Genomic DNA, 14,423 nt, shown 5'->3' with positions numbered 1-14,423 from the left:
GGCATCCAAGCTCGACCTACCTTGAGGACTCAAATCACCATAGAAAATTTGAATTGTTTGGTAAGTTGGAATTCCGTGGTGAGGGCACTCTCTTTGGTACTCTTTGTACATCTCCCATGCTACATAGATATTTTCGTTAGGCCTTTGCTTGAAATTTTGGATCAAAGTTCTAGCTTCTGACGTTTTCTTTTGAGGGTAGAAACGGGATTAGAATCCTTTAGTAACATCGTCCCATGTTCTTAAAGAATTCGGCTCGACCTCCTTGTCTAACCATTCCAAGGCTCGCACTATAAGGGAAAAAGGAAATAATTTGAGCCTTTTAAACTCTTGTGCAACCCGACTCACCATAATAGTGTTGCAATATTTCTCGAATTACTTAAGGTGGTTGAGAGGAATTTCATTCGATGCACCACTATATTGTCGCCTCTCGATCAATGTAATCATTGCCGGCTTGATTTCAAAATCACTATCCGGAATCAATAATGGAGCAATCCTGCTCTCATACTTGTATGCACCCGGAGTACCTAACTCCTTTAATTTAACTCTTGGATTATCTCCCTTGCTTACTTGATCCTCTTCTTCTCTTTCTTGGTGAATTTATTCTCCTGGAGTGCTTTGACTCAAAGAATGATTAGCAACCCTTATACTTGTTATTGTTCTCTCGATTTCCAGATCCAATGGCACTAAAGTCCTTCCTCTTATCCTACGCATACAAAAACTCAAAGAAAATATCAATAGCACGGCTACAAATGTAGCCTAAAGAGAAAAATATTTTTGTATTTTTGAGATTAAGGTGAAATAGACTCAACAACAATAACAATCATCTACGCCATTCCCCGGCAACGGCGCTATTTTTGACCCTAAGCGAGACTAGGTCATTGAAAACTAACCTGCCCTTGGTCAAAACAAAATTTATAATCACTCAACACACCGCTATACAAAGCATAGAGTAAGTCGAGGGTCGAACCACTAGGAATGGGAAATGAATGCTAAAGTCAAAGCCAAGCTATTTCGAAGAAATAGAGTGAGATGTGTGTATCCAAAACAATCAAACAATCAAATGAAATAAAATTCATCAAGCACTAGGGTTAGGATCCGCATGTACTCGGAATGGACATAGCTAATTGGGATTGGAGATGACTAAGTCAAGTGTTGCGTGGGAAAATCAACAAAGCAATCAAGAGAGTAAGGTAGGCTAATCTCCTATAGGTCAAGCTAGCGCCAACTACGAGAGACTCTAACGAGGAACCTTGCAAACTTACTCAATCGACAAAAGCAAGCCACATATCAATTTTCCGTATCAATGCAAGCTTACAACGCATTCTAGTGTAATAAATAAAAGTTAGCTACTCTTCAATTAATCACACACATGCACTTAATCAATCAACCAATTTAATCACAACATCAACTCCATCAATTTCCCCCAATAAGCATCAATCCATCACTCATACATGCTTCACCATTCTCCTAGCAAGAGAACTACTCACAATCCACTGAAATTAAGATTAAAACTAAACTAATCAACAACTTCATCATCATCATATCTATAGAACTAATTCAATCACAAATTCAATACAAACTTGTACAATCAACAAAGAAATTGAAATGATAATCTAAAAATTACATTAAAGTAAAAGAAATCCTTACAAACTTGCTTCAATTCAATGGAGGAAATACTAGAATTAACAATCTTTAATCAGCAATCTACAATCAAGAACTTCTCTCTCTACAATCTAGAGTTTCTCTCTCTAAAATTCTAGCCTAATTTTCTATTCTAATTTCTGAAAAATTGAACTCTAATAATCCTCTTAAAATAGAAATATATAGTAAAACTAACTAAGAGAAGTTAGTTAGATCGTCCCCAAAAAAACCCATACATGCGCGGCCAACCATAAGGGGGAGCGCGGCTGTGCAAAACAGGGTACGGAACAGGGACCCAGACAGGTGCGCCTGCGTCTGGGAGCAGGGCAGCCCTCTACCCTATCATTCCGATGCTCCTCGTGCGTTCTACTTAATGCTCTTGATAAACACGGGACCTTGTTGTTTCTAAACTCCATGTTTGCGGGTTCAAGACTAGAAATTATGCCCCCACGGCTTGAATGCACAGCTCAATGACTTTATGAACTTGCACTTCTCCATGCTTGAGCTTCAAATGGAGAACACTAGACACCCTAATCAATGCGAACTTGGGAAGAGGCTTTGGGAAACTTGGAAAATGACCTTAACTTGAAAAATAAAGGAAAACAAACAAATAAAAGAGAAAAAAATAAAATAAACCAAGAAATGCATAAAGAAAGAAATCCAACTAAGATAATGCAAACTAGGAGAAATAAAGATAAAATAAAGGAAAAGCTAAGTTAAAGAGCTACAGAATAGCATGAAATTCAACCTAAAAAGAACAAAATGAGTGCCATAAATGACACTCATCAAAGGGGACCATTTCCTTCCTCCCCAAGCTTCCCCTTAGCCGCCCTTCTCAAGCCACACAGACTAATCCCCACACGCCACATGGCACCCGCCTTGTGCCCCAATCCTTGCCTCCGCTGGGCTGGCTGTGCACGCTACGTGCGTGCGGGTCTGTCTAGTGCTCGGCCCAGGAAGCCACGCGCATACGCGAGCTGTTGGTCGAGGCATGCTGCCAGCAATGTAAGCTTGGTGCGCGAGCAGTAGCGTGATGGCATTGCACCAGCCCACACATGTGCGCAACAAGCCAGGCATGCAATGCGGGCTGCTGGTGCTTCTTGTGTGTGGCTGGTGCCGCTAGCATTGCTAGCGTTGCGCCAGCAAGCTAGCTAGCCATGCGCACCCAACTTTCTAGTCTTAGTGCGGTGCGCAAGCTAGCACCATTTCCCATAGAACTTGGTTTGCTCGGGGCAATTCGATGCTAGGGGTATTTAGGTAACTTGTTGATTAATTATAGATTTTACCGTCTCTTCTTTTATTAATTCGACTTGACTTGTGATGCTCGGTCTTGATGCTCCTAGCTCGATTTTCGACGTCTAAATTCATAATACTCGAGCGACTTATTAATTCCTTCTTAATTAATTCGTCGTATAGGATCGTTAGTTGCTTGGGTATGACCCAAAGGGTTCAATTAAGATTAAGCTGTAATATTAATTATTGATTAATATTACTTATTGAAAGCGGCCTTCAATTAGGCATTCCGATCACTTGACCTCAATGAATAATTAGCTTTCTAGTAATTCTGAACCCTCTATCAAAATAATACACTTGCTCGAAGGACACCGTTCCTATCAAATAACTTTAGAAAATACTAGTCCTTGCATGCGTCTAGAGAAGATCTTCATTAAAGCTCATAGGAGTGTGACTCTTATAATTTTTGTAAGAGTTACTAGACGTGTGGAATAAATATATGTCCTTTGATAAAATTGCAAATTGAACACTTTTTTCAAGTTGTTTCAAACAAATTAAAATTAATTTTTAATTAAACAAAAATACTTTTATTACTTTATTAAAAAATTAATATTTAAATATATTTTGAGCGAGGCTTTAAAATCTCACGCTCGAATAATAACATTACAAATTTATTCTATAAATCACGATTACCAATTATGACAAAGCTAAACTTTATTATTCCAAAATATTACAAATATTAAACAATCTTTTTTTGTACATATAACGTGGTATGTTTTCTTCATCTATTGACCCATATATGTTTGTTTAAATTATATTTAAAAGTCGAACTCACATATTGGCCATGATAGGTAAACAACTTATTAGCGGGAAAATTAGCTTATTTGACTAGTCAATAAGCTAAAACTAGTGTTTGGTGGTAAGATTATTGAAAGAGCTTATCCACCTTAATAAGCTTATTTTTACAAAACGTTTGTATGAGCAACAGTTGCGAAGAACTTATTTGGTTGGGTGGCTTTAAATTACAAATTTTCCCTCTTGTTTATGACCAAACCACATACAACCAAGTAATTAATCCATTTTCACTTCTTCTCGTTGCCACTCCACATACTCCATAGAAAATATAATTCTCAAAGTTAGGGCCTTTTTCTCTTTAGCTTAATTTCAGTTCAGTTTAGCTCTAATCTGATCAGTTTAGTTCTTGATTTCTTTCCCTTATAAACAATTCATTTTAGTTCAGTTCAGCTCAGAACACACCCTTAGTTTTCTATGTGTTTCTTAATTGCTTTTCCTTAACTTTTTTTAAAAATAATTTTTTTTGTAAATTTTCTTTTTTTTATTTTTTTTTAAACTATTATTTATGTGTTTTTTTTTTATATTATCTGATTTTAAAACTAATTCTTTAAAGTTAAATATGCTTATGTCCTTATAGGTCCTTTTACATGCTCAAATAGCTTAAGGTAATCAGCTATTTACCATACACTTATATACAATAAGCTAATACAATAAGTTAGTCAAATCATTTAATAAAATTAGCTAGTTAAAATATGTTAATTCAATTAGGTTCAGGCTTCCCCCAAACATGACCATTGTTTCCTCATGTTAATTAATTTATTATCCATCTTTTAATTGTAATAAAATTTTACAAAAGTTATTTGGAGTTGATTAACCCTATTTCTTTAAACTTGACTTCACTAAGATCATTTTTATTTTTCAATAGTTAGATATCTATAATTTTAATTAGAGGTATGTGTTTGAAACTTGGTCCGTATACCTTAGTCTAATAAGATTCACCAATACATGTGTCCCATCCTCTTCAAATGTTGTCCATAATATAATTATGGAGAATTCTCTTTGGTAACAATGAAGTTTTTAATTTTTCTATTGGTGAATTACATGATAAAAATCTTGTATGTATATATATTGCCTTATATGTGGATTAACCTGCCATAATTTTATTATATCATTTTAGCATGACTTAGGTGTTTTTAATTATGAAGCGTTAAAGAGTTGATACAGCTTCTGCCATTTTTAGGTGTTAAGAAAGGTGCCGAGTCGTTATGCTTTATTGTATAATAACAACGTTTTAGCACCGCTTCGTCAATAGTTGTGCACGTACTGTAATTTGATATTTTGTTATCGTAAGAGTGTGTGACACCTTTTCATAAAAAGTGGTTTTGTATATTATTAAAGAATTTTGAAGTTAAACTCTTTTAAAGAATTTTTTTTTTATTGAATTTTTGTCTTAATAGTAAAGGATGTTATACTCTAACTTGGAGTTGATTATCCTTAAATTTGTTTGGATGATTTTTAAGTTGTTTAGAATGTTGTATAATTAGTGAGTGTAAGACATTCATTAAGTTGTTAATGGTGGAAATATGTCAAAACATCGGGATGTGGGACACGAGTAGCAAAATCGAGAGTTTGGTCATTCTTAAACACAGACGATTGCGGGTTCGTCTAAAAGTTAGCCCTAATAAGCCTTTGCACATGGACTTTGGGATTCACCGGCGTTCATATTTTATATGCTTTCATCACTTTCAATATTTTTCGAAAAAAAAGTTTAAATATATTTTGTTTTAAAAATTATTGCTATTTTAGGAAGAAGCCTTTGTAAGGATTAATTATTGTTTATAAGATTTAGCGCTCAGTTTTTGGTGTTACTATTTATATTATATAATCTTGTAGTAATATATTTTGTACTCCCTCCGTCCCTTATTTATAGTCCCTTATGACCAATTATAAGACCCACAATAATAGTCTCTTTTGCTTTTTTCAAGTACCATTAATATTAATTTTTTACCAAAATTCTCTTCAATTTGCAACAATATTTGTGCAAATTTAACTTTCCCATGTAAATTTTGTTTTACCATGTACTTTAATTACTTTCTCTCTCTATTTTTTACTTTCTATTTTTTTTCATACCCAATCTAAATTTACTTTTCTAATGTACTTCTTATTTATGTCTATTAATTTCCGTGAAAAATGTCTATACGGGACTATCAATAAGGGATGGAGAGAGTACGATATTCCATTAAGACAGATTTGATTTGTATTATAATCATGTTACTATATTTTATTTTCCCTTTGAGTTTATTCCGTTATTTTGTTTGATGAGTTAATATTCTTGTTTTTTTTTTTTTTTTTTTTTTTTAAAAAAAAAAGTTTTAATCTTGTGTCTAAGTTTATAACACCTCAAATTACTATCCAATAATAATAATAATTATATAACATGATTTAAGAGTAACATATAGATTTACCATCTCGTGGTAGATCGGAGTTGGCCGAAGTCAAAATGTAAAAAAAATAATTTTTTAAAACCTATTTAAAAGGTTATTGGTCACTTAGTTTTGATAAAATTCAATACCTCTTAAGTTTGTATTATTCATTAATAATCCAACATTGGAATTATTAAAAAATAATTCCAAATAGTAATACTCTCTGCGTCTCATATTCCAAAGATTAATTGTATTCCTTTTTTTGGTAGATCAAAATAAATATCCTAGTTTAGAATCTTTGTATTTTAAGCTATAATTTTGGACCAAAATAAACTCATTCCCAAAAATTAATACCATATAAGTTCCAAAAAAAAAAAGTAAGGTGTCCCATATAATTAATACTTGTATCTCATCCCTCTATTTCGTAATAATCGCAACACTAGGTGTTGCACAAAGTTTTAGAAACTAAATATATAAGGTGGGGACTAGAAGAAAATTTTTATAATACAAGGGACTATAAGTAATTCTTAGTAGGAGAAAGAAATATTGTACACACACTCTTATGCTAACACCAAATTAGGCAATTAAACTAAGGTTGTTTAATACTCGGGCCTTAATTTGATCGGGGAGACATTTTTAGGTGTACATACAATCATTTTGTTGGCACACTTCTGTTTATAATGCTAGTTCATCCTCCTTGACTTCTTCAACACATCTCACAAAACGTCTCACGAAAAACTTAACAAGAAACTAAGTAAACACTTGGAAGAGCTTGTTCCCCCAAACTAATATATTATGTTTTAAGTCATCCTCACCATTTAATGGCTCAACCAACTTGGACTTAATTTCACAAACATCTCCCCAACCGTCCACTATTACCTTTTTTTTCATTTCTTCTTGCTTCAACGTTAATATTATTACTAACAATAATAATTTACTTACTTAAATTGTGATTTGGGGAGAGTAACCCAACAAATTCCTCCCTCGGCCCAATCACTAAACACCTCTACTCTATCATAAAATCAAGCCTACTTCTCGATTTCGTGGGCTTAAACAACTTATCCCTTCAGATAAGCCTTCCATATACCTCCGTAATTATCGTTTACCACCGCTATCACTCACAGTATATGTAATACCCCATATTTTTAAACGTAATTTATTTAAAATAAGTATTTTGTGGGGTATTTAAATAATTTTGAAATGAGTTATTTATGATATTTTAATTATTTTTTTTAAACAAGTTTGGAAATATTTTATAAAGGAAAAATTGCAAAAAATAATACAACCTTTGTCCCATTATTTTTTAATAATACAACCTTTAGATTATTTTATAATAATGAAACCTTTAGGGGGTGTTCATTTTAAACAAGATTAAATCGAATTTTTGGTGAGTTTTGAAGTGGGAGAAGGGGAGGGGATATAAACCCTTCCTCATCCCCACAACCAAAAACTCATCCCTTCCCTTTTCTGACCTCAAAGTCTACCGAAAATTTGATAATATTTTGTTTGAAATGAATACCCTCTAAAGGTTGTATTATTACAAAATAACCCAAAGGTTGTATTATTAAAAAAGAATGGGCCAAAGGTTATAATATTTTTAATTTAATTAATTATTTTATTTAGTTGGAATTTAATTTATGAAACTTTTATTTAGTAAAGTTTAAATAGGAAAGAGATTAGAAAAGAGTAAAAAGGAAAAGTTTAGGTAAGAAGGGTTTCTAGAGAAAGGGGTATATAAATTAAACACTTGGGCAAATAAACTTTCCTAGAATCAAGAATACCCAAGGTAAACTTTTTATCCCTTCTCCTTTTTTTTTTCTTCCCCTTCCCCTTTTTTGGTTCACCACCGCCGGCCACCGCCGCCATTGGTGGGTTGTCGGCCTTCACCAGTGCCACCTTATAGCGGCGGCGGTTCCGTTTGCAGGTTGGTAACAGCCAGCTGTGGTGCCAATCTGCTGTCCGGTAGCCCAATTTTTGAAAAATATTAAATCTTTTTGTTTTTATTTTGTTTAAAAGTTAGATCTAAATATAAAATATAGGTTTTGTGTTAATTTTATGATGATAGATATTAAGTATGGTGCAAATTTATTTTCAGATTTTTTATTCTAATTTTAAAGCCCTAATTTTAATTTGAAACCATAGATTCAAAATAATTGATTCTTGAAGGATTATGATTTAGGGTGGCTTAATTACAGCAAGTTTTTATTAATGTATATTGCTGAAATTTTTGGTAGTATGCTAAAAATCTAGTTTCTTGAAAAAAATTTAATTACCCATTAATTGGGATTAAACTATGAGGTTTAAAATAAAATTTCTACTTGTTTTAATTAAATTATGAGTGGTTTAATAAGAGTATATATTGTTGGAAATTTGTGTAGAGTGACTTTAATGCTATATTATGATTTTGGTTTGTAGGAGACTTTGAAGTGAGTGATTTGTGTTAGTCGTGGCGATATTAAGATCGTATTCAAGGTACGTTCGCTTACTTAGCATATTTTTGATGATGTAGTAGCATGCTAGATGTGATTAATCAATTCTTAATCGTATCATGCTAGATTATGATTAGAAACTGTGATTTGATCGATATTGGTGATTGAATGATGAAGCATGATTTAATAGTGATGGATTATTGATTTGAAAATAATAGTTTGTAATGTTTAATATGAAACACACTTTTTATTTATAACATGATATAAAGCATGTTTAATCACCCTAAATGTTTAATTTAATTTGGAGTAATAAAAGGGAATTTTATTATGGTTTATATAATTTTTATTGATGCTATAAGCATGGTAAAAGAGCTTTGTAAGTGTCTATGCACACGAGGAATAAATTGTATGTTGGTGCCGTAGTGCACTTAAGGTGTTTTTAACACCAGGAGATAGGATTTTTAATTTGGCGCATTAAACGTTTAAGGTGTCTTTGACACCTAGGTAGATTTAAAAAGGGTTCAACATTCAACATTAAATATTATGTGGTCGCTAATTATTCAAGAATGAAATTGGAATGTTTAATTTTTTGAGTAATTACAATGATTGATTTTGTTATGGTTTGAGAGTCATCACCAAGTCTAATAATATACTAGCACGGTTAGCTCCCGTGTTAGTACCCCTTTATTGGGGTTGGTTAGGGGAGGAAACCCATTTGATGCGTAATCAGAACTAAATAAATGATTTGGTTACTTAGTTGATAAGTTTTGTATGTTGTGTGCTTGAAAACAGGTCCAACAAGGTAAGTTGTGTGTTGATAGGTAAAATTATGTTAGTGTGTTTGTATTGGCCTTATCTTAACCTTGGTCATAGAGTGAAGCTTTTTAGGTGATGAATCATATTCATGATGGGCAATGAGTGAAGAGCGAATCATGCTTGTTTCCATAAGTCTATAATGTGTTTATCGATTTAATCTACTTACAAAATTATTGTTTGTGAAACTAGCTAACGTGAAGGTTTTGAGTTTGGTTTGGTTTTGTTAAGAGCCTACAATGGTTCAAAGTTGTAGGTTGACTTTGTTTTACTTTGGTTTGACTTTACTTTCGTTGGTTGACTTTTTAAGTTGAGTCGTTTCTAAATATTTTCAAGGAGAGTCTTTCGTTGTGTGTCTTTGATAGTTGTCTTAGCCATTTTCACAGTGGCGGTAATGTCTTAGATTTTTCTATTTTGAGTTTTAAACAAGGAAAAACATGTATTTTAAAAGAATGGAATTTTTAGGGTGTTACAAAGTGGAATCACGGAGCTTAGGTTGAGATTTTATTATCACTAACGCCAAAAATGTGTTTTAAAGTGTTTTAATTAGAAACTTGGCTAATTATTTATTTATTTGTGGATTTCTAAAGAGTGTTATTTTATTTAATTTTATTTGAGAGATCAAATATTTTTTTTGATTAATTAAAAACCTAAAATTTTTATTATTATTATTATTATGCAAAGGTCCGAATTTTATTTCAATGGGTTGTCCGAAATTTTTATTTTAATTTTTACAAGTGTCTGAATTTTTTTTTAGGGGGCCGGAATCTTTTGGTCTATTTGATTCTTAATTTCCAAATTTTTATTTAAGAGGAGTAAAAAATATATATTTTTTTTAGTTTATTCATTTTGTAGGAAATCAAGGATTCAGGTAAGTATTATGTGTTAAAAGCTTTTCACGCATGGTGGTGAGATTGGGTAGGAAACAAAGTGGGCATATAATTTTGAAATAATCATGTTCTTGTACGCATTAATATTTAGGTTGTGAATGTTTAATCATGTTAATGGATTGCTTGTAAGCATGTAATTATGTGATTAGAAAAAAGAAAAATTGTTTGATTAAACATTGAACCTAATTCATGCAAGAACTGTAATATCTTGTTTTCTTTGGGAAAAGTTATTCTTTTCTAACTCTTTTCCTTTATAGGATGCCGATTCTCCCTAGAAAATTCACCCAATTGGGCTCTCTCATTAAGAAAAACATTGAACATCCCTACGATTACGTAGAAAAGATTTGCTATTTCTATTCCTACTTGAGCAATTTCCTAAGGAATAGGGTTTATGATAATCCCGACCGTATTTCAGCTATTATTGTTCATTTCCTTCCGGATAAGACTCCTTATCTCGCAATCAAAGCAAAATTTTCTGATTTTTATCTTCCAGGGGACATCCCAAACTACCACAAGCATAAGGATTATTTTCAACAATGGTACCTAGACTATAGATTTTTCATTACTTATCTCATTAGAATCGAGAAGGCCCATTGTAAACGTTTTCACATTCCATACCCTGGCTACTATTATGACAATCCAGTAGGGAATAATCCCCCTTCTTCTAGTTACCAGTTAGGAGGTTCATCTTCTCCTTCTTCTAAGGGTGACCAAGCAGAAAATGGAGAGCAAGGAAAGGGAGATAGTTCCCTCATGGAAATTTCTAACCTAAATCCACCTCCAACTCCAATTATAATAAATATTTCATCTGATGAGGAGGAAAAGGGAGAGTTTAGGCAAGTAGAGCCTGAACCAGAGTCACCTGAACCCATGGAAAGACAGATAATTGTAACACCTAATAATTCGCTCTTTAAACCTGTGAATACCCTGAACAAAATCCAAGAGAATTACTGACGTGCTACCGCCACGTGTTAAAACGTTAAGGCTATTTTAGAATTTAGTAGCGGAAAACGAGTTCAATTAAATTAAAGTTTCAAACCAATAATAAAAAAAAATCTTACAAGTTGGAACCATTAAGGCCCTTAATAAAAAACCAATTAACAAAGTTGCATTTAAATCAAATCAAAGTTTAAGAAATTTTAATGTTTTGCAAGAAATAAATCATAAGTAGAATCAACTCTCCACTCAATTATTACCCTCCACTTGATGCAAGTCCCACTTTATGCAAATACCTGTGATTAATCTGCTCCTTAACATTACAAGTGTAAAAATTGGATCATAACAGGGTCATTGAAAGGTGAAGGCCATGACCAAAGAAAAGCACACAAAAGCACGCAATCAGGAAAGCTGAGTACATACAAGCTGCGAAATATAATAAGAAATCCCTAACATGCTACTAATAACCAATCATGACATACAATTTATTTAACGACTCAAACATCACGTACTAAGTGATATGTCTAATTTATATAGTGTTTTACCCCCATCCCATGGTCATAATTAGTAGTGCTTTTGGCTCTTTAGGGCCACTTTTATTACTAATTTGTCTAGTGTTTTCGTAGTTTTAGTTGAGTTTTACAGGAAATTGCACTTTTGAAGCATTTTCCCGGGTTTTCATTGATCAACTACGGAATCTAGAAGGACACTACCACTCTTGAAGCCCAGGATCGGTGAGAGCCGGTGATTAAGGGCTCGGTATGAGATACCGCGGCTATTAGATTGATTAATCAAGACCCGATGAGGAAACTTAGATTAGGCCGAGGAATTAAGCCCAATCGAAATCCAAGCCTCAAAGAGAAAGACCGGGCCCGATCGGGCAAGCATACGCCCGATCGGGCGGCTGTGCGCATAAGAACCCTCAAGGAAGAGGCGTGCCCGATCGGGTGAGCGTAAGCTCAATCGGGCGCGGCACACCAGCAACGGGCAAGGCAAAAAGGCAAGCCCGACCGGGCGGCCCTTCGCCTGATCGAGCGCGTGCTTTTCTCAGAGCTGATTAGATTAGTTTTAATTTTTGTTTTGAGGAATGTTTAAGTACGAATTATGTACGTAATTTTGGATTACCTTCTTCTTTAGATTTTCTCTCTACTTGGATATTTCTCTCTCTTAAATTCTCTCTCAACTTTTGTTCTTAATTACTTTCATTAATCCAGATTTCTTTTGGTAACAATTTCTTCTCTTTTAATCATTTTATTTATTTCTTTGATTATGCTTTGCTTTATTTATTGGGTAATTCCCATTGATACACTCCAGGTATTGACTTTTCTCAGCGGTACCACATTTTTTTTGACTTCCTGCTGATACACTTGAGGTTTTGACTTTATAATTGACGTGATTAAGTCTGTTAATAAGACGTTAATAACTTATTTTATTCACATTTTAGGCTTAGTAATAGATGAAATGACTAATATACCCCCATTTTTTAATCATTTTTTTAATCATTTCCCTCCAAAATTTCCCCCTTAATGTTGCTGTTATTTCCCTCCAACTTCCCAACCCTTATTCTCTCCCTATAAAACCCTACTTTCCCTCTTCTATTCTCCATAAAATTTCCCCTCCATTTTCTTGGTTTTGAATGAATCAATCATTGAGATCAACTAAAATTAACAAGCTGAACAAAATGGCATCAGTTGCCAACATTCATTAAAGTCTGGAAAATCATTCAAAATGTGGCCACCATTCTTAATATAGACAAAATGGCATAATTCTTCAACATTACCATGTAAGTTCAGCAAAAAAATCCAAAACATATAGAGTTGACCACAAATTTTGACTTTCTTTCCAAATCACCAAAAAAAGCATTTGCTACTACTTTGCAAAATAGAACACTTGCTAGCTTTGAGAGTTTCCTTGAGACATCTGGATTGGTTGGCTAGGCAACTGTGAGGCTATCAGCACTGTTTTGTTGCTCAGCTGAGGGTCTTCCCTTCTTTCCCTTAGTTTTTTTGGTTGAAGCTGCTGCTTGAGATGCTGAAGGTTGAGTTGCTGCAGACTGAGATCCAAGTTCTTCAGATTGCTTTGCTGCCTTAGCTGCCTTTTCTGCATTACTTTGGTCTCTGACCCTAGGGTTCTTGATGACAACAGGCTCATTTGTCTTCAACTCTTTTCCTGTTAAGCCTCCCTTGCAAGTTGTCTTATTATGCCCAAAGCAACCACATTTGCTGCATTTCACTATTTTTGACCTTTTTCCAGGTTGCTCCTCACCTTCTTCCCTCTTTCTGTTCCTGCTTGGTCTTCCAATTCCCCCCTTCATCTTAGGAGGCATGATGATTCTACCTGACTCATCTGCAGGCCATTGCTCTGTTTTAGGAATTGGGTTGATGCAGACACTGTAAGCTTGCTTATAAGTCTTCACAGAATACCAGGAACTGACAAAGTCATGTGGGTCCAACTTGGCATCAATGCAAGCCCTAATGGCATGCCTACAAGGCACACCTGTCAGTTTTCATGCCCCACAAGAACAAACTTTCTTGTTTAAGCTGAGAGGAAATTGTGATCTTCCCTCATGAATTTCATATTCACCTGGGCTGGACTTGAATACTCTGCATTTTGAGCTAGCTTTTCCTATTTCTTTCACTAGCTTCACAATTTTGGGATTTATGTCTTCATCATTCCAAGACTTTGCATTCTCCATTCTTGTTGCTATTCTAACCATACATACCCTCCTTATTCCTGCACAACATTATCTTACTTAGAAAAACAAACCAAATCAGAATAAAATGACAATGTTAATACAGTAAGAGGTGGGTTAATACCTTCTAGCAAAGTCAAAATAGACCTACACCTATTCACCCCTAGAGTAGAGTTGAAGCTCTCTACAAAATTGGATGTATTGGAGTCATTGCAAACATTTGGGTCAAATGCATGCTTACTCCACTTAGACTTCTCTCCCAATTCTGCAAACCAAGTCATGACATCATCTCCTCCTGCTTTCTGCAACTTCTCCATAGCTTTCCTGAATGTGAAAGCTGAAGAAGCATTGCATGCTCTTCAGAATAGAACATACATCATAGGGCTTGGAAATAGCTTCTTGTAGTTTCTACTTAGATGCCTACAGCAGAACCTTCTGTCAGCTTTTGGCCATACTTGTTCTAGTGCAAGTTCAACTCCCTGAAACAATGATTACAACATGAACATTTGTATGTTTGCATATCAAAAAAAAGAGAATGAAAATTTGAAAAAAGCAACAAACACTTGCCTTT

This window comes from Chenopodium quinoa, unplaced genomic scaffold, assembly GCF_001683475.1.
Source record: "Chenopodium quinoa cultivar QQ74 unplaced genomic scaffold, ASM168347v1, whole genome shotgun sequence".
Lineage (NCBI taxonomy): Eukaryota > Viridiplantae > Streptophyta > Magnoliopsida > Caryophyllales > Amaranthaceae > Chenopodium > Chenopodium quinoa.
The sequence above is the reverse complement of the archived record's forward strand: the minus strand, read 5'-3'. Positions refer to the sequence as shown.